The sequence below is a fragment of the Muntiacus reevesi genome, chromosome 2, assembly GCF_963930625.1.
Source record: "Muntiacus reevesi chromosome 2, mMunRee1.1, whole genome shotgun sequence".
NCBI classification, from domain to species: domain Eukaryota; kingdom Metazoa; phylum Chordata; class Mammalia; order Artiodactyla; family Cervidae; genus Muntiacus; species Muntiacus reevesi.
Window position 1 is genome coordinate 37,681,119 of NC_089250.1, and position 21,316 is coordinate 37,702,434.

Sequence of the window (21,316 nt, forward strand, 5' to 3'; positions counted from 1 at the left end):
CAAACATATCCACATCCTCATCCTTGGAACTTGGGACTATATCACTTTATGTGGTAAAAGGACCTTTGTACATGTGATTAACTTGTTGCTCTAGAGATGGGGAGATTCTTCTGGGTTATCTGGATGAGCCCAATATAATCACAAGCATCCCTCTGAATGGAGACAGAGTTCACAGTTGGAGACAGAAGCAAGAGGTTGGAATGAAAGAGGCCATGGTCCTAGTAATTCAGTCAGCCTCTAGAAGCTGAAAAATGCAAGTAATGGATTATACCCTAAAGCCTCCAGAAGGAATACAACTAGGCTGATCTGTGGATTGTAGACTTCTCACCACCAGAACCGTAAAAGAGGATATTTGTTGTTGTTGTTTAAACCACAAAGTTTGTGGCAATTCACTGCAGCAGCAATGGGAAAGTAATATAGATTTTCGTACCTATAAGTGGAGTGCTGCTGTAACAAATATCTAAAAATGTGGAAGTGGATTTGGAATTGGGTGATGGGTAAAGGCTGAAAGGACCATGATAGAAGAGGTCAAGTTGCCTTGAACAGACTATTGTTAGCAAGACTGATGGGGAAGCAAGGAGCATGATGTAGAAACCTGTGTGACCCAGAAAAATACCTCTATTGTAACAAACAGAACATCAGTTGTTCCTGTTGTTTAGTTGCTAAGTCGTGTCCAAGTCTTTTATGACCCCATGGATTGTAACCTGCCAGGCTTCTCTGTCCATGGGATTTTCCAGGCAAGAATATTGGACTGGGTTGCCATTTCCTTCTCCAGGGAATCTTCCTGACCCAGGGATTGAACCTGCATCTCCTGCATTGGCAGGCAGATTCTTTAGCCCTGAGTTACTGGGAAAGCTGAGAACATTGGTGGGAAAATGAATACTCAAAGTCCTTCTGGTGAGGAAGGGACTCAGAAGGAAACCAGTAGCATGTGATAGGATAGGGAGGAAAGGAGACTCTTGTTACACAGTGGCAGAAAACTTCGCTGAGTTTTGTTCTATAGTTGTGTGGAGAATAGAATCTGTAAGGGATGAATGTGGATATTATTAATGCCTGAAGAGATTTCCAGGCAAAGTATTAAAGAGACAGCCTAGTTCCTTTTTTGCTGAGAAGAAAGAAATCAGTTGATGGAAAGACTTGTTAAATAAAAGAACAAGGGCCTGAAGTTTTGGAAATTCTTAGCCTGTCCAGATTGCAAAATACAACAAAATTAGCGCCTTCTCTGTTGATCCAGTGACTAAGACTCCCCACTTCCACTGCAATGGGCATGGGATCGATCCCTGGTCAGGAAAATAAGATTCTGCATGCTGTGTGGCATGGCCAAAAAAGTTAAAAAAACAAAACGAAACACCAAAATTTGAAGATCCACTGCTGGGAAAGTGTGCTCAGCAGAGAAGACATCTTAGAGCAACACCAGTGTATTATATCACAGTTTCTGTGGGTCAGGAGTCCAGGTTTGAAGTGTACTTGTGCTGCTGGGCTTGCCTTTTGCACTTCTGCCCTCACTGTGAGGAGAAAATGCCCAGGATAGCTTCCGCTTAAGAAAGATGAGAGCTACATGGAGCAGAACTGAATTGCACGCATTATCTTGAGGCAAGCCCGGCCAATCCCAGGCAAGATCAGCCCTTCTTAGCCAAAATGCCAGTGCACGCAAGAAATAAGCGCTTATTTTTGTATACCACTGCCATTTTGGGGTATTCGTTACTCAGCAAGAGTTGACTCATGGTGTTCCCATCTATTCTCTCCATTGTCAAAGTCTCTGTTGTGAAACAGATGTGTCCTGTTACTGGTTGGTGTACAGGGTCTGATTTTTCCTGCAGGTTGAAATTCCTAACCCTATTACTGACTTGTAATCTGCCCTGTCCAATCTCAGCTTCTCAATCTTATCTCCATCCACCACAACCCTAACAGAACACTTGCAGGTCTGAGGCACACTTGGGATTTTGACTCCTTCATACCTTTGTCTTCTCTTTCTTTCTGCCTGTACCCTCATCCCATACCTGTGTTGTCAATTCCTGCATATTCTTCAAAGCGAATTCAAATACTACCCTTTGGGAAGCCTTGAGTTGCTCCCCAGAAGTGGCCCCTTGATGACTCCGCAGCCTGTCACAGACAGACAGTGCTGGTGGAGGACTCATCTCAAGGCATGCAAGCAGACCTCATCTGTGACCTGGCCTTGGCCAATCGCTTTCCAGAAGTGATTCCTTTGTTTACTCTCGAGTACTTTATGTCTACCTAACTCATGTCCTGGGGCATGGTAGATGCTCAAAGAAGGTGTAATGAGTCAATTTTAAGGGGCATCATTTGGCAGATGGGGCTTACCTTGTGGCTCAGCTGGTAAAGCATCCACCTGCAATGTGGGAGACCTGGATTTAATCTTTGGGTTGGGAAGATCCCCTCTAGAAGGGAAAGGCTACTCACTCCAGTAGTCTGGCCTGGAGAATTCCATGGACTGGGGTCACAAAGAGTCAGACACGACTGACCGACTTTCACTTTCACTTGGCAGACTGCCCCTTCTAAGCAGTGCGATAAGCTTGTGGCAAGCAGATTAATCTAAGGTCTCCTGCAAACAGCATTCCTGCAGTTTTCAGAGTAACTCTGCCGGGAAAGTTCTGCGTGGCTGAATCTGTGTTCAAGACACTGTCTACTTCGCTCCAGGACGGGTGAGGAGGCAGCACGAAGCTGCAGGAGGGAGCTTCATCGGAAGCATGGGACAGGAGTCAGGTACACCAGCCTGCAGCCCTGGCCTTGTCACCAGCTTATCCCCTATCTCTCTGAGCTTCAGGTTCTTTGCACAGCGAGGCCCTTGAACTTGAGAGTCTCCCTAGGCACTCCCAACTTTGCTGTGCACTTGTTGCATTTTGCAGGAATGTGGAAGCCAGGAGTTCCTCCTGTATTTCCCAGGTGCCCAGGAGGCATGCAGAACTGTGAAGGACGGGGTAGCTGGATGAGGAGACCAGCCCTTATTGTGGGCAGGGAACTTGATTCTTAGCAATGTCTCCTATACCTGGACCCTTTTTATCTGTTTGCTGGTTAAAAATGACACCAAACTTCGTGGCTTCACAAAGTGAATTTGGTATTATTTCTCGTGATTTTGCAGGTTGGTTGGGCTTATCTGGGCGGGTCTGTTGTTGTGTAGTTGCTGTCAGAGGAGGCTGGGCTGCAGTTACTTGTGGACCTGATGGGGTGGAACATTTAAGATGCCTTGCCTACATGGCTGGCAGGGCTGAGACTGTCACTGGAGCATGAGTGTGTGGCCTCCACGTGGCTTTGGCCTTTCACAGCATGGAGGTCAGGCTCCGAGTGGGAGTGACCATAGAATGAAAGTTCCTGTGAGAGTCCCAGACAGAAGTTGCAGGACTTCTTCTTTTTTTTTTAAGCTTTTATTTTATATTGGAGTATAGTTGGTTAACAGTGTTATCTTCAGGTGGACAGCAAAGGGACTCAGCTGTACTTATACATGTCTCCATTCTCCCCCAAACTCCCCTGCCATCCAGGCTGCCACATGACATTGAGTAGCGTTCCCTGTGCTATATACAGTAGTTCCTCCTTAGTCATCCATTGTAAATATAGCAGGGTGTACATGTCCATCTCAAACTCCCTAATCCCCTTCTCTTCCCCCCTGGTAACCATAAATTCATTCTCTTAAATCTGTGAGTCTGTTTCTGTTTTGTAAATAAGTTCATTTGTATCATTTTTTAAAAAAAGGATTCCCATATAAGCAATATAGATATTTGTCTTTCTCTGGCAAAATGTTTTAGGCTCAGAATCGTTAGAACATCATTTTTGCCCCATTCTTTTGGACAGCCAGTCACTAAGGTCAGTCCGCACCTCTCCAGGCAGAAGCTTTGAAGAATTTGCCTCATCTTCAATTAAGCCTGGGAATGTGCTGAGAGAAGGTTCATGGGGCTGGAACATCTTTCAAGACTGGAGAAGCCCAGGTGATGTAGCTGAACATGTCAGGGCACCTCGGAGAAGCTTTCCACAAGGTCAAGAGGGTTTTAGGAGAATGCACTCTCATCCCATCTTTAATCATAGCATCTCTCTGGGGTTCAGATTCACATTTTTTTAAAGAAGTTTCATGGCTTTTAAAGGTAATGTCATGACTGGGGTTCTGTGTTGGTCCCTAAGCTATGCTGAGTGAGTTGCTCCCCTGGATGCTGGAGGCTGGTCCAGGGCCTGTAGCAGAAGGCAGACTCTCTTCATTGCTCCACTGTATAGAAGGAGGTGCTTTCTTGGATCGAGGCTTCCTAGGGGCCTGGGCAGAACTCAGAGACAATGCTTCTTTTCCCATAAGAAAAAACACACTTTGGACCTTCATTACAATTCTCCCTAGTCTCCATGTCTCTTAGTGTCCATTACCAAAATGAAATACCACAAGGAGACCAGACTTGAGAATTCCCATGAGCCACATAAGCAGAACTGAATCTAGCTTATACTTGGGTTATTTCTTGTAAATGTCTCTGATAATCTTAGAAGAAACCTGAGTCACCTTCCTAAAAGGGTATGAGAGAATCACTTTATTTATTTACTTATATATTTTTTGAGAGAACCACTTTAAACCAATCCCCTGCCATCTGGAAGCCAACCCCCCCATCATCACCTATCTTTGTAAAGGGGTGTCAATAATCACCTCATTTTCACTTTATAAACCACCCTGTAGCGTCACACCCCTGAGCATCATGTCAGCTTTAAATTTGAAAGCTCCCAGTTTGCAAACTTCCTACAGGCACAAGAAGCTCTAACTAGAGGGGTGTCTGTATATATGTTCAGTTGCGTCTGACACTTTGCAACCCTGTGGACTGTAGCCTGCCAGGCTCCTCTGTCCATGGGATTTTCCAGGCAAGATTACTAGAGCAGATTGCCATTTCTTCCTCCAGGGGATCTTCCTGACCCAGGGATCAAACCTGAGTCTCTTGTGGCTCCTGCATTGGTAGGTAGATTCTTTACTACTAATGCCACCTGGGAAGCCCTCTAACTAGGTACTATTTCTAAATTCAGTTATTTTCAATTTTGCCCTTTCTGGATTTGAGGCACTGTTAACTCGGTTTTCCACTTGAAATATGGCTCCACAGTTATACCCGATAGCATGTATCATGATTCAATCCTCCGCTGTTTTGTGAACTTTAAAGGGAGTTGAGTCCTTTTCGGAAAAGCCTGAGGGCATCATCTTCCGGCGCTCTTAGCTGTCTTTTGTCCCATTAGACTGAACTCTCGGTGAGAGTAGGGCCTGAGTCTCCTTATCTCTGAATCTCTCTTGGTGCCTTATTTGCACACAGGCGGCTCTCAGTGGGATTTAGCCTGGGGTTGCAGGAGTTGCAAAGCTCTAAGCTGTCCCATGGCTTCCTTGGGAATCCCCCACGAGTCTCTGAACAGCCCTGAGTCCAGTGCTCTGAGAAGATGTTTTGTTCTTAAAAGGGAGAGGGCTGTCTTTTCTCTTGATGGATTGGTGGTCAGGCTCCCGAGGAGAGGTGACGCACTGCAGGGGTCAGAGTGCACCGAGAGGGAGGGGGTGTTGGCTGGCCATGCTGCCCGGGGAGCTGCCAGGCTTGTCATGGTCCTTCCCGCTTTCAGTCCTTTCAGTCACAAGGGTCACTGGCTTCTGGGGCACTGGCCCAGACTCTCCACTCTGAGAAGCACAGAAAGATGGGTTGAGGACAGTCCAGGTCCGAAACCTGCCATAAATTTGCCATGATTCGATTTCCCCTTTTTAGGCGCTGCACTGTGTATCTGTGTGCGGAAGATAGCTTAGGACAGTTGGCTCCTAGACCACATGTTCTTGGCTCCTCTGGGCATTAATGTCAGTGGAAGGAATGCAGAGCAGTAACTGGTCCCTGGGAGGGCAGCACTCACCCTGACACCCCCCTTCTCCCTGGAATGAGCGACTGGCTCACTTCTTCAGAAGAGCAAGTCGAGTGGTTCTTGCTGACACATGCAGCTGTTCCCTGGTGAGACTGGGGCAACGACAAACGCTCTTTCTGGACTGATGAAGCCAGAAGACGCCGAGGTCCTGAGTCATCAATATGGAGCCTGTTTTGGCTGGAGCAAAGCCTGAGACCACAGCTGGGTGCAGGTGATCTTCTGCGAGGTCATCCCAGGAGGCAGGAGGATGAGACAAGGGAGGAGAAAGAATCAAAACGAGAGTGTATTAAAAACAGAAAACAAAAAATGAGAGTGTGTTACTGTGAGAAGCGGAGCTCGATTTTGCTAAGATGTATGAGAAGCACGGAGAATGTTCCCCTGAAAGATGGAGGTCAGAGCACTCACCACTGGTCTCTCATGCACCCATCGTTGTGGGTAGTTCCTGGGGTGTGGACTGCCGGGAGCCAACACACGAGACCCTACCCCTAAAAAGGCCATAGGGGAGAAAAACCTGACGGGTAAGGTGAATCAGGTTTTCAGGGGTTTCGAAAAAGTCAGCTCACGAAACCCTGCCCCTAACAAGGCCGTAAGGGAGAACACCTGATGGGCAAGGCGAATCAGGTTTTCAGGGGTTTTTCGAAAAGGCCAGCTCATGAGATCCCACCCATGACAAGGTCACGAGGAGAAAGCCTGACAGGCAAGGCAAATCAGGTTTTCAGGGATTTCGGAAAGCTGCCCCCGGCTCTCACCTTAAAGATGATATCTGTCTTTCTGATGCCTGCCTCAATGGACTACTCCCTAGTTCCTCTGACACAGGCAGGAAGGCCTTCCCAATCTCTTCCCAAATAAGAATCAATTTAGAATTTTAATCAATAAGTTTCCCAGGTGGTGGTATTTTATGAAATTATTTAGGGTGAAAGGAGTGTTTTAATTTAAACTCCTTTGCTGGTAGTTTGTTAGCCAAATGCCTTTATGCCCTTGGTACTAATATGCATGATTGCTTATAATATCCTAATCATAAAATAGCATAAAGAACCTGATTATATAAAAGCCCTAATAGATATAGAGCCCTTTTAAGGGGTAAAGGAGTCCTATTAGAAAACATAAGAAAATTTATTCTATAGGTGGTTATTGGGTTGTGATTTACTTGCTGTGTTTTTGCTTGCTGTATTTTTGCCTTTAATGTGCTAAGGTTGTGTTATAAAAACCATTGTTAATATAGTTAAAGATCTAGGGAAATAAGAACTTAGCCCTAGTGTGGTAACAATGAGATGGTTGTTAATTGTCAGCCAGGAGTACTAGGCAGAAGCTGCCTCACTGAAGCCGCAGAGTCTGTATGGGGTAAACTTCTTAGATAAACGCAACTGACAACTTTTGCAGAAAGATTAATTTTTGTATTAACAAGAATATAATTCTACTCTGTACTACTTCCCTACGACCCTGTTACCTTTCAGTTAAGGTCACCATAAAAAACGGAAAATAGGTTTACAATCACCTGACCTGCATAAAATGTTAATAGCCTCAAGGCCAGAAGATCATGTGCTAACAATTACTATAGAATTAGAAAGCAAAAAATTCCCACTCTTCCTAAAACTCTAAATGATGTAATGCTAATCCTGTGTAATCATGAGCAAGCATCTTGTACTTTGAAAACGTTCTGTGAAAGGATATAAAACCGGTTGTCAAAGAGTAAAACACAGACTTGGCCCTATCAAGGCTAGTCTCACATCTCTCTCTCTCGCCGACGCCGTTCATCCTGAGGGTACCCCCTGGATCCTGCCGAGGCTGGACCCCGGCAGTGGACTTTGCTGCCATCCTGGCTGCCCTAATGCTGGCCTAGGAAGGTCTTGAAGTGTCATCGAAGGTTCTAGAGGGAAAGAGTGGGTACACAGCTGGGATGGGCTTGAGGATGCTGTCCATGGGAGATGAGTCTGTGCTGTCAAGGAGCTGCCCATCCAGCAGGTTAGAACCAGGGGTGGGCTGAGCAGACATGATGGGGGTCTTCCTCTTCTTATCAACAGGGACAACCTCTGATGATATCTTGAACCATAAGGAGTAGTGGGGCCTTGGACTTATTGAGAAGAAACAGGAGCAGTGGGTTAGGTGATGGACTGGGCTATTTCTGGGATGTCTAGAAAAGAACTAACTAGTTAGAAGACCAACCACTATTATTTACTCCTAGCACTACTTTTACCAACTTAAGATATTTTCTCATCTGAGACTAAAAATATTCTATTTATTTGCCTTTAGTTTTATGATTTTTCACTCTTCATTTCTTTAAGCAAATCCAAATACTTGAAATATTTGTAGAGATAATGACCAAGAATTGTCTAAAATTAATGAAAGCTCACAAGTAAGAGGCTTGGTGTAACCAGATCAGGAAAAATATAATGCACAGACACACGTACTCCATAGTCAAATTGCTGAAATCTAAACATAGAAATTTGAAGGCAGAGAAAAATAATTATTAGGTTGGTGCAAGAGTAATAGCAGTTTGTTGAAATTTGCCATTTGATATTGGAATACATTCTAAATAAATGTGTTTAGGTTAACCATCATTCTAAGGCAGGTTTCTCACTTTATGTTTTTTGCTGATGACTTATTACTTGCTGTTTATTTTAAATTTATTATACAGTGGAAGTGGGAAATAGATTTAAGAGACTAGATCTGACAGACAGAGTGACTGATGAACTATGGATGGAGGTTCGTGACATTGTACAGGAGACAGGGATCAAGACCATCCCCAAGAAAAAGAAATACAAAAAGGCAAAATGGCTCTCTGAGGAGGTCTTACAAATAGCTGTGAAAAGAAGAGAAGCAAAAAGAAAAGGAGAAAAGGAAAGATATACCCATTTGAATGCAGAGTTCCAAAGAATAACACAGAGATAAAGAAAGCCTTCCTCAATGATCAGTGCAAAGAAATAGAGGAAAACAATAGAATGGGAAAGGCTAGAGATCTCTTCAAGAAAATTAGAGCTACCAAGGGAATATTTCATGCAAAGATGGGCTCAATAAAGGATGGAAATGGTAGGGACCTAACAAAAGCAGAAGATATTAAGAAGAGGTGACAAGAATAAACAGAAGAACTGTACAAAAGAGATCTTCATGATCCAGATGATCATGATGGTGTGATCACTCACCTAGAGCCAGACATCCTGGAATCTGAAGTCAAGTGGGCCTAGAAAGCATCACTACAAACAAAACTGGTGGAGGTGATGGAATTCCAGTTGAGCTATTTCAAATCCTAAAAGACAATGCTATGAAAGTGCTGCATCCAGTATGCCAGCAAATTTGGAAAACTCAGCAATGGCCACAAGACTGGAAAAGGTCAGCTTTCTTTCCAATCCTAAAGAGAGGCAATGTCAAAGAATGTTCAAGCTACCGCACAATTGCATTCATCTCACATGCTAGTAAATTAATGCTCAAAATTCCCCAAGCCAAGCTTCAACAATATGTGAGCCATGAACTTCCAGATGTTCAAGCTGGATTTAGAAAAGGCAGAGGAACCAGAGATCAAATTGCCAACTTCCGCTGGATCATCGAAAAAAGCAAGAGAGTTCCAGAAAAACATCTATTTCTGCTTTGACTATGCCAAAGCCTTTGACTGTGTGGATCATGATAAACTGTGGAAAATTCTGAAACAGATAGGAATACCAGACCATCTGACCTGCTTCAGAAATCTGTATGCAGGTCAGGAAGCAAAAAGGAGTACATCAAGGCTGTATATTGTCACCCTACTTATTTAACTTATATGCAGAATATGTCATGCAAAATGCTGGGCTGGATGAAGCACAAGCTGGAATCAAGATCGCCGGGAGAAATATCAATTACCTCAGATATGCAGATGACACCACCCTTATGTCAGAAAGCGAAAAAGAACTAAAGAGCCTCTTGATGAAAGTGAAAAAGGAGAGTGAAAAAGTTGGCTTAAAGCTCAATATTTGGAAAACTAAGATCATGGCATCTGGTCCCATCACTTCATGGCAAATAGATGGGGAAACAGTGGAAACAGTGGCTGACTTTATTTTTTTGGGCTCCAAAATTACTGTGGATGGTGATTGCAGCCAAGAAATTAAAAGACGCTTACTCCTTGGAAGGAAAGTTATGACCAACCTAGTCAAGGCTATGGTTTTTCCAGTAGTCATGTATGGATGTGAGAGTTGGACTATAAAGAAAGCTGAGCCCTGAAGAATTGATGCTTTTGAACCGTGGTGTTAGAGAAGACTTTTGAAAGTTCCTTGGATTGCAAGGAGATCCAGCCAGTCCACCCTAAAGGAGATTGGTCCTAAATATTCATTGGAAGGACTGATGTTGAAGCTGAAACTCCAATACTTTGGCCACTTGATGTGAAGAACTGACTCATTTGAAAAGACCCTGATGCTGGGAAAAATTGAGGGCAGGAGGAGAAGGGGACGACACAGGATGAGATGGTTGGATGGTATCACCCACTCAATGGACATGAGTCTGGGTAAACTCCGGGAGCTGGTGATGGACAGGGAGGCCTGGTGTGCTGCAGTCCATGGGGTCACAAAAGAGTCAGACACAGTTGAGCGACTGAACTGAACTGAACTGAGACTATGGAAATTATATTAGATGAAAAGCAAATTTGAATGGTTTTCTTATTCAAGTTTAAAATGGGTGTAAAGCAGCAGGGACAACTCATAACATCAATAATGCATTTGGCCCATGAACTGCTGGTGAACCTACATGGCAGTGGTGGTTCAAGAAGTTTTGCAAAGAAGACAGGAACCTTGAAGGTGAGGAGTGCAGTGGCTGGCCATTGGAAGTTGACAGCAACCAATTGAGAGCCATCATTGAAGCTGATTCTCTTACAACTATGAGAAAATTTGCTGAAGAACTCAATGTCAACCACTGTATAGTCATTTGGCATTTGAAGCAAGTTGGAAAGGTGGAAAAGCTCAGTAAATGTGTGCCTCATGAACTGATTGCAAAGAAAAAAAATCATTTTGAGGTGTTGTCTTGAGGTGCATATTATATGCAACAACAGCTATTTCTTGAGCAGATTGTGACATGCGATGAAAAGTGGATTTTATATGACAAGCAGCAATGACCAGCTCAGTGGTTGGACTGAGAAGAAGCTCCAAAGCACTTCCCAAAGCCAAACTTGCACCAATAGAAGGTCATGGTCACTGTTTGGTGATCTGCTGCTGGTCTGATCCACTACAGCTTTTTGAATCCTGGTGAAACCATTGCATCTGAGAAGTATGCTCAGCAAATCAATGAGATGTACTGATAACTGCAATGCCTTCAGCCGGTATTGGTCAACAGAATGGGCCAAATTCTTCTCCACAACAATGCCAACCACACACAGCACAACCAACGCTTCAAAAGTCGAATGAATTGGGCTACGAAGTTTTGCCTCATCCACCATATTCACCTGACCTCTTCCCAACCAACTACCACTTCTTCAAGCATCTCAGCAACTTTTTGCAGGGAAAGTGCTTCCACAACTAGCACAATGCAGAAAATGCTTTCCAAGAGTTTGTCAAATCCTGAGGCCTGGGTTTTTATACTGCAGGAATAAACATTTATTTTTCATTGGCAAAAATGTCTTGACTGTAATGGTTCCTATTTTGATTAATAAAGATGTGTTTGAGCCTAGTTATAAAGATTTAAATTTTACTCTCTGAAACCACAATTATTTTTTGCACCAACCTAATAATGAAGAAGAATAAAAGGGAATTTCTTCTGTTACATTCTCTCTCTTATCTTCTTTAATGACATGTATGTTAGACCGCTTATTATTTTCCTTCAGCTTCTGCAAGTTTGATATATTTTTTTCACTCTTCTTTTTCTTTTTAGATTTCAGTATGTATAATTTTTATTGGCTTATCTTCAAGTTCATTGATTCCTTTCTCAGTTGTATCCAACCTGCTGATAAGGCCAGAAAAAGAATTAATCTCTGGAATCACATTCTATATTTGTAATACTCCCGTTTGACCCTTTTTGACTCTCTGCTGATGTTCCCCGTTAGTTCACCTCCTCATTTGATTTATTAGATTCCTGTACAATTTTCCCATGAGATTTTTTTCAAAGTAGTCATATAGTTATTTTAAAGTCCATGTCTGACAGTTCCCACCTCTGAGTCATCTGAGTCTGATTCTAGTGGTTGTTTTGTCTCTCTACAGTGAGTTGTTCTTGCTTGCTCTTCTGTGCATCTCAGCATTTTTGATTGCTTGCCAGCTGTTGGCTGTGGAAAGTAAACAGTATTTATACTCAGAAAAGGGCATGGCTCTCCCACCAGGCAGTTAGCACGGATGGCTGAGTCAGTTTCCTTAGGTTTGAGTTTGTCTCCTTCAGGCTCCTCCATCAGTGGGCGCTGTTGTTATCTTATGCTTAGTGTGGCGATTGGAGTGCTGGGGGGCTTCCTTTTCTACACTCAGCTTTCAGGAGCACCTGTGTAGTCGATTCTCCATGGTCTTGACACCCTCCAGCGGTAGACTGGGTGCTTGTCACTTGGTGCTCATGATGAGGGCAGGGGGTGAGTCAGGGCTGTGAGTCTCGGAGACAGAGACTGATTGATTTGCATGTGAGTATTTGTGGCAGTTCTATTTATAAGCATACGGAAGTGTCAACGGTCATGTTTCCTCACTTGGGGAATGGATCAGCAAACTTTGGTGGGCCCACACACTGAATTCTATGTAGCAATAAAAAGGGGTAAACAGATACACACAACTACATGCGTGAATCCTAAATGCGCTCTACTAAATGAAAGCAGTCATATTCATAATTCTGTATACATTTTAACTTTCAGTTTAGGAAACTCTGGAAAAGGGAGAAGTTTAAATTAAGAAACTATGTCAGTTGTTGCCAGGAGCTCGGAGTGGAGGAAGGGATGACAATAAAGTGGCCTGAAGGAAATTCTTGTTAGAACTGTTCTAATCATTAGAGATGGGATCTTGCCTTTCAGGAAGAGGAATTTATCAGCATATCGCCCACTACCCTTGGAAACCAAGCTCTGCAGCGTTTCTCTGTGTTGAGATGGGAGGGACTTCCCTGTCCCTTCCCTTCTCCCCTCATCCCCCAGTCTCAGCGCAGACCTCTGCTCTCTGTCAGGGTGAGGCTCTGACTCAGATGCTTTTGCTCGCCTGCTCCAGCAGTTTCAGGTCATTGTTTCATCTGAAGGAGGGTGTGGGAGGAGGGCTGGGCTCGGGGCCTGGACTGCAGTGCAGCAGGTCACCAGCTGCACCCCTGTACCACCTTGGGACACTCATTGTAACCATTTTGCCCATGCCTTCGGGGTGGAAGCCTGCGGCAAAGAATACGTGAGTGACTGTGAACTCTCGTTGGGTCTGGAAGTCCCAGCAACTCTAAGCTGGACATGCTAGTCTGCACTTGACCTCTAAGAGTCATTAGAATTTTAGGTGATTTCTGCTCACCTGTTTTTGGGGAGGCCACCTCTATCGAGATTGCTGTGTGCTGAGGAAGGTGAGACAGGTTGTGTCCCATGTCCCCTTCAGGGTAGTCCATCTTTGGGTATTTAGATCACTTTGTTGAAGTCAACTCTCTGATGGACTAAAAAATTATGTTTTTGTGGGTTTCCTGGCCTTTCCTTGTCGTTAGAGTGGGAAAAAATGTCCTCTGCGACTTTCTTTGTCCTCTGTGCAAATGGAACAGCTGTTATTTGAATGTCTATTATGCACAGTGTGCTGGACCATTTCATGTTTATTGGCTTTACATTGTGACTCATCCCATTTGACCAGTGAGTCTGAAAGGTGGAATCCTCTTTGACTACCTTTTGGGTGTGTGGAAGAGCGATGTCCTGGATTCCTAGACAGTCTTTGGGCTGATGAAGCCCATCCCAATTCTTCCCCTGGCATTCTGCGTACCACTAGCCTGGGAGGGGCAGAGGGCAAATCTATCTGGACATCCTGGGGCAGAGCGATGCAGTCAGAGGGGAATCAGGCGTGTTATCAGAACCTCTGACTCCATAATGGGATTGACCAGACGTCCCTTCCCTCAGGCTGCTTCACACTCTCCAGCCATGTGAATTTAACCAAAGCCTCCTCAATTCTGAGCCTTGGTGGCTCAACAGTAAAGAATCCACTAGCAATGCAGGAGACCAGGGTTTGATCCCTGTGTCAGGAAGATCCCCTGGAGATGGAAATATCAATAACCTCAGATATGCAATGACACCACTCTTATGGCAGAAAGTGAAGAAGAACTAAAGAGCTTCTTGATGAAAGTGAAAGAGGAGAGTGAAAAAGTTGGCTTAAAGCTCAACATTTAGAAAACTAAGATCATGGCATCCGGTCCCATCACTTCATGGCAAATAGATGGGGAAACAGTGGAAACAGTGGGTGACTTTATTTTTTGGGGCTCCAAAATCACTGCAGATGGTGATTGCAGTCATGAAATTAAAAGGCGCTTACTTCTTGGAAGGAAAGTTATGACCAACCTAGATAGCATATTAAAGAGCAGAGATATTACTCTGCCAACAAAGGCCCATCTAGTCAAGGCTATGGTTTTTCCAGTGGTCATGTATGGATGTGAGAGTTGGACTATAAAGAAAGCTGAGCATCGAAGAATTGATGCTTTTGAACTGTGGTGCTGGAGAAGACTCTTGAGAGTCTCTTGGACTGCAAGCAAATCCAACCAGTCCATCCTAAAGAAGATCAGTCCTGGGAGTTCATTGGAGGGACTGATGTTGAAGCTGAAACTCCAATACTTTGGCCACCTGATGTGAAGAACTGACTCATTTGAAAAGACCCTGATGCTGGGAAAGATTGAGGGCAGGAAGAGAAAGGGCTGACAGGGGATGAGATGGTTGGATGGCATCACTGACACAATGGACTGGGCTTGGGTGAACTCCGGGAGTTGGTGATGGACAGGGAGGCCTGGTGTGCTGTGATTCATGGGGTCACAAGGAGTTGGACACAACTGAGTGACTGAACTGAACTGAACGTACTCCAGTATTCTCACCTGGAGAACTCCATGGACAGAGAAGGCTGGCAGGCTACAGTCTGTGGGGTCACACAGAGTGGGACAGGACTGAGGGATAACACTTTCACTTTCTTCTCAATTCTGGGTCCCAGAATGCTCATCTCTAAAATTAGAAGTGGGACTAAATTCTCTTAGAATGGATGCCCTCCAGACTGTGATGGGCCTGCAAAGCTCTCAGCACACAGGTGTTTTCTCATTTAAGACATAATAAGAAGGCAGCTGCTCTCATGTGCAGTAGGAGAAATGCTCTGTGTTGAAAGCAGTGCTTGGGTTCAGGAAGCAGGTTCAAGAAGGAGGAAACCACAGCTGTGTTCCTATGGCTTTCAGAGTCAACACTCCTGTTCCCCAATTTAATCCAGCACAGCTCAGATCTCACAGGGCTCGCTTCCTGGGCTTCCCCAATGTGACTACTTGAAGGAAGAGTTTTGTGGGGGAAAAAAAAAAAAAGAAACCCACTCAGAAATTAGAGGGCTTCCCTTGTGGCTCAGATGGTAAAGAATCTGCCTACAATGCAGGAGACTTGGGTTCAATCCCTGGATCAGGAAGATCCCCTGGAGAAGGGAATGACAACCCACTCCAGTATTTACCAGGGGACGGGGCTGGCAGGGAGAGGTCAGTTGGAAAAAGTAAGAGGTTTGGAAGACAGAAGTGTTCAATGTCTGGATTGTGGTGGTTGCTTCATGGGTGTGTTGTATGTATTTGGTGAAACTCATGGAAATGTATATATAATTTTGAGATGAAGAGTTTACGTTTCAAGGCAATTGCGTAACTTAATTTTGGTTACTCTAATATTTTGTTGCACAGTAAGTGCTGTTAGTGCATACCATCTCTATACAATTTGGCTTTTTTGTTATTTTAAATTTTTTATTCAATTTTGAAAGGTAACTTTCCATTGACAGCTATTACCAAATACTGGCTATATTCCCCACGCTGTACAATACATCCTTGAGCCTGTCTCATACTCAGTAGTTTGTACCGTTGTCTCCATCACCCCTATATATTCGCTCCCCCCACAACTGGTAACTGCTAGTTTGTTCTCTATATTCATGAGTCAACTTCTGTTTTGTTATATTCACTAGTTTGTTACATGTTTTAGATTCCACATATAAGTATTATTATACAGTATTTGTCTTCCTCTGTCTGACTTATTCCACTTAGCATAATGTCCTCCAATTTCATCCATGCTGCTAGAAATGGCAAAGTTTCATACTTTTTATGACTAGTAATATTCCAAATACACCACATCTTCTTTATCCATTCATTTGTTGATGGAGGCTTGGATTGTTTCTCTATCTTGACTAATGTGAACAGTGCTGCTATGGACATTGGGGTGGACGTATCTTTCGGAACTAGTGTATTTGTTTTCAGAATTGTATGTTAAAAGGGTGAAATGCGTTATATGTAAATTATATTTCAATGAAGTTGATTTAAAAACTGAAAGCCACTGCTTCAGTTTAGTGTTTCTCAAATTTTTAAATATCCATGTTTCTTCCAATTAGACTAAAAACCTCAACTGATCTTCAGTTACTTTGAATTTCAAAATAAATTGTAGTGGTAAAGAGCAAATCAAAAACAACGATAGTTTTAGAATCTCCTCTGTGAATTCGGAGATAAGAATAAGACAGGTACCTGGCTCTCCACCTCTCAGTTTATACTTGCATTTTATCCATTTTCCTTCTTTGTGTGTGTGTGTGTGTGTGTGTGTGTGTGTGTGTGAGTATGTGTGTGTGAGATTATATACTATTGGTGCTGTTGAAGTCCCCTTGTCCCCACCGTTTCATCTCACTTCTCACCTGCCTCCCTGTTTTCCTTCCCTGTCTTCCCGTGGGCAATAATGTGAAAGTTAAGTATGCATACCTACAGTCCATCTTGGACATCTTCTCATATATAAACATGTACACACAGATGTACCTAAGAACAACACATAGTATTATTTTGAATTTTTACTTGTAAACTTAAACAATTGGTTTCAAAATTTGCGGATCATGTTGCAATTTGGTTTTTCAATTACCACTGTGTTTCTGAGGTCTGCTCATAATGACAAGTATCCAGGTCTAGGTCATTTTTCTTCCTGTTGTGCAACTTGCCATTTGAATGCACCATCATTTACTTCTCAATTCCCGTTTATTCATTATTGTCAGGAACAATGTGGCTATGATCTTGCTTTTACATGCCAAGGGTTTCTCCAGGTTAGAACTGCAGCTGGAGGTCCTGGATCAGGGACTAGAACAAACTTCTGACTGTGCAGCGCACCCCGAGTTCACCCCGAGATCCTAATGATCACATTCTCTGTGTCTATTACTCTGACTCCATGAGAACCACTGTTTGAGAAGAGGGGTCCACATAAGCTTTCATCAAGGATCAGAGAGTATATACTTCAGGCTTTGCCAGCCAATGGGGAAAACTGAGACTACAGTGTAGGTATTTATATAAAATGCAACCATTAAAAGATGTAAAAACCATTCTTGGCTTGTAGTCTATAGGAAAGCAACAGCTGCCTGGATTTGGCGCCTGCACTGGCGTTCACTGTGCCCTGTTCTAGACCTTTGCAGTTCTAGTGTGAATTTATGAATAAATAGGTTAATACATGTGTCCACATACACACATGTCCACATACACACACACATGTCCACATACACACGCACATGTGAAGGCATAGTGTTAGAAGTTAGGTGGCTGGCACACACACACTTCCAACTGAGGGAAGCCCTGGCAGAAATGCCAGCCCATTTCCTGCAAAGTTGCTTTTGCCCTTGTTTTGTACGAGCAGCGGGCCTGAGTGTGGCTCTAGATTCCTTCCCAGCGCTGCCTGCTCCTGAGTCCACTTGGCTGGCCTGGGCCCCGCCGTCTGTGAGTACAAACACAGCAGGGATGCCAGCCACTGCACAGTGTTCATAGCTTCCGACACACAAGGCCCAGGCTCCCCCCACCCTGTGACCTCCTCATGAGGACAGGTTGCTGTGGGGTGCTTGGAGGGAGAATGTGGAGATGGGCAGCGTTTTGGAAAGCACAGATGTTAGACAGTGCTGAATGGCTTGACTTCATCTTTCTAAAGATGGGGCAGGGATGGGATACATGGACAACGAACCACCCACATTGTTCCCCAAGGCAACCAGAGGACCAGGGGTTAGTGGAACAGAGAACAGATGATAATTAAAGAGGTTTGGACTAAAGCAGTGTTTTTTTTTTTTTAAATAAAGCCCTGGTCCTGGGCTGGGCCATCCTTCCGGTGGGACTGCACTCAGAGTCACTGGGACTCTGACACCCCATCTGCTCTTTCCCGTTTTTGAGGAAGGCATCTCCATAACCTCCTTCTCTAGTGACTCAGAAGCTGCCCTTGGGGAGGTGACCAGCCTGGTGGACTGTGCAAGGTTCCTCACTGATGTGAGGACAACCAACTTGTGACGGAGGGTCGTGGGGAGGGCCAAAGTGGGAATGTGTGTGCGTGTGCACAAGTATGCGTGTGTCAGGGTGGGGCGTGTAGGTAAACCTGCCCTTTTCCAAGCATCAACTCACACAGAAGCGCAGCCTTCCAGACCTCAGTGGGTCTCAGATTTTGTCTGTCTCCCCAGGGTGGCTCACCCCAACGCCAGCTTGCCCCTCCCGCCATCCTCCTGCCCCTTCCTGTCCACCTCTGCGGGTTCTGAGACCCCTCCTTGTATTTCCCACCAGCAATCACCCTCCCCACTCCTACCCTAGCCCCACTGGGTTGATGAACTCAGAGAAGGCATGATGATAAAGAAGCCAGTTAATGTAAGTTCTCAAGACTCAGTGTCTAGAGGGGATGAATCCACCTGAGTCATGGGAGCCCCATGGAGGGGTGAACTAGAGCACCTAGAGCTGGTGAGGGACCTTGCTTTCTCTTCTGGAACTTTCCATCTTTGCTCAGAGTGGGGTGTTGGCAGGGATGGTTAGTGCAGGCTTCTATTAGCTGCTTTTACCATCTCCTGCCTTTTACCTAGAGCACACAGTTCAGCCACGGACCCTAGCTCCCCAGAGTTCAGTTTTGCTGCAGCCCACACAGAGGGCTAAATTAGGCTGTTTGCACCTTGGCTGCTGTCTTCTTAATGGTTCTGTGCATAATAATGCTTATCGCCTGCAGAGATGGAATGACGCAGAGGGAGGAACTCAGAGGTGGGATTCCGTGAGAAAACAAAGCTCCCTAGCGAACTGGCCACCCACAAGTTTAAATATTTAAATTCTCATTTTAATGGAGGGAGGAGGTGTCATTACTTATTGTCAAGGCTCCAGTGTTATTCCAGGCTTCCCGCTCAGTAGCAGGGGTTCATCAGAGAGTCCTTTATTCCCTCTGGCCTTTGTAGCTGCGCTCCTGGGCCCACACTCATGTCTCCCTCCCACTCTTGCCCTGGAGAACTCTTAGTCATGGTACTGATCTCACCCTCGGTGCACTCCTGGGCTCCCATGTCACTGACCTCCCCACCTAGGAACTTGTCACAGTGGCTGTTATTGCTTGTGCACTTACCCAAACCCTCCACCAGGTGAGAAACATGCTCTCCTGGGACCAGATACAAAGAGAAGAGTCCCCCAGAGCATCATGGCCAGAAAAACCTTCAAACCAGGGGGCACAGTCATGGCCAGTGAGGAGAGGCGGGAGGCTGGGAGCAGAGGACGTGAGGATCAGGCTTAGGGGTGAGTTCTCCAGGGCTAGACGCTGACCAGGAACCACGCCAGGTCACCTGGACTTGTTCCCTGGCTGCTGACTGAAGACGAGGAGGTCAGACAGGGGTTTCAAGGTGGTGGACCCTCGGTGGTGGACCCTCGCAGAGGCTCAGTTGGGCAGGCACGACCCTGAGCTGGTTCTAGAAGCTCCACCTGCTGGACGCCAGCTCCAGGGCAGGTCCAAAGGATGAAACAAACCCAGGAGTGGCTTGGATTTGGACATTCCCACAGCTCAGGCAGGTGAGGCAGACTGGGAGATGCTGGTCACCTGGGCAGTTCGCCTCCCAGCGAGGTTGGATCCAGGGCTGGGGTGCACAGCAGAGGAGAAGGAGCATTGGGGGTGGGGAGGAGAGAATCGTGGACTCTGGGGTCTGAGGAATGTTGGAGAGAAACAACATCCAGGCTTTGATTAGGTGGCTCCCCCAGAAGCAGACCCCAGGCAAGGATTCCAGGGTGAGTGCCTTATTTGGAAGGTGGTGGGAAGCAATGGCAGGAGGTGGGAGGAGGGGCAGCCTAGCATCACCAGTGGATAAGCTGGGGTGCCTGGGGGTCACCCAGATCTCCTCCTTGCCTCAGAGCCCCCTGCACACATGTCTGGCACCACGTCCTGCTTGTGTTGGTTGAGAACTGAGGTCCCAGGACAGTGACTTCCTCTCCGTCAAGGGTGGTGCGGTGACTTGAGTGTTAGACAAGGCACCTGCTGAATCTTGATGGGGCCTGAGGGCTAGGGGTGCCAGCGGCTTCAGTGTACAGACCCTGCCCTGGAGCATCGGACTGCACGCCCGTGTGGGCCGCTACGCGCAGTGTGCTCACAGGTGCACTTGAGCCTGGATGCTGGTGCACCTTTCACCTGATGAACTGACGGTGGGGACTTCAGCGGGCATTCCTGCTGGATTGAGGCACCTGCACAGAGACCCTACCTTGATTCTTGGGTCTTGTAGAAGACTCTTGAGGGCTTTTGACTGAATAGAACTGAAGTCCAGCTTGGAAGCATCAGAGAGAAGATGGGACCCACAGCTCATCCAAGGGCCCTGAGCCCCCTGTCAGGGATCAGAGCTCCCCAGGGGGACTGGTCTCTCCTAACACCCATGAGTAACCTTGGATACTGAACAGCCACCCGCCAGGCCCTGTGCACCCATGATTACAGACTTGACCCCAGCCGTGGCAGCACAGGCTAGGGGCAGTTCCTCCTCACGAGGAGGAGAACGTGAGTCCAATGACCCCACTTCTCTTGAGTCTCTGTTCTTTGGCATCAGTGCCACGTGGGACACTTACCTGAACCTTGACCTATTACCATGAGGGGACAGCTTGGCCCAAACCCAGGGCTGGTCATGCTGGGCTGAGCTCATTGCAAGACCCCTACATGTTGAGAAGGAGTGGTGGACCTGACTCCGGGTCTCCTGTAGCCTAGCCCTCATTTTACAGTGAGGGGAGTGTTGCCCACTTCAAGGTCCCATAACTGAGTCAGGAGCCCCCCACCCCGAGATGTGCCCACTCCTCCTCCACATGCCACTCCTGCCGATGGAAAGGCATTTTCTAAAATCATTTTGCTGATGTAGCCCATTTTCTGGGTTGTATTTTCCCAGATGAATTTTATGTGTGTATGTGTGTGTAGTGGGAGGGGGCACATCTTATAGAATTGTCATACAGTATTGAGTTTACGAGAAAAGGCCAATTATTGGGTAGAATTCTATGGCTATTAGGGTTTCCATGGTGGCTCAGCGGTTAAGAATCTGTCTGCAATGTAGGAAACCTGGGTTCGATCCCTGGGTCGGGAAGATTCCCTGGAATTGGAAATGGCAACCCACTC

General features: G+C 45.6%; 1 pseudogene; it reads left to right on the forward strand.

Annotated features, from left to right (window-relative positions):
- LOC136157132 (histone-lysine N-methyltransferase SETMAR-like) overlaps nt 1–11,464 on the forward strand; it is a 41,071-nt pseudogene extending 29,607 nt beyond the window's left edge.
- Nucleotides 11,465–21,316: the final 9,852 nt, after the last annotated feature.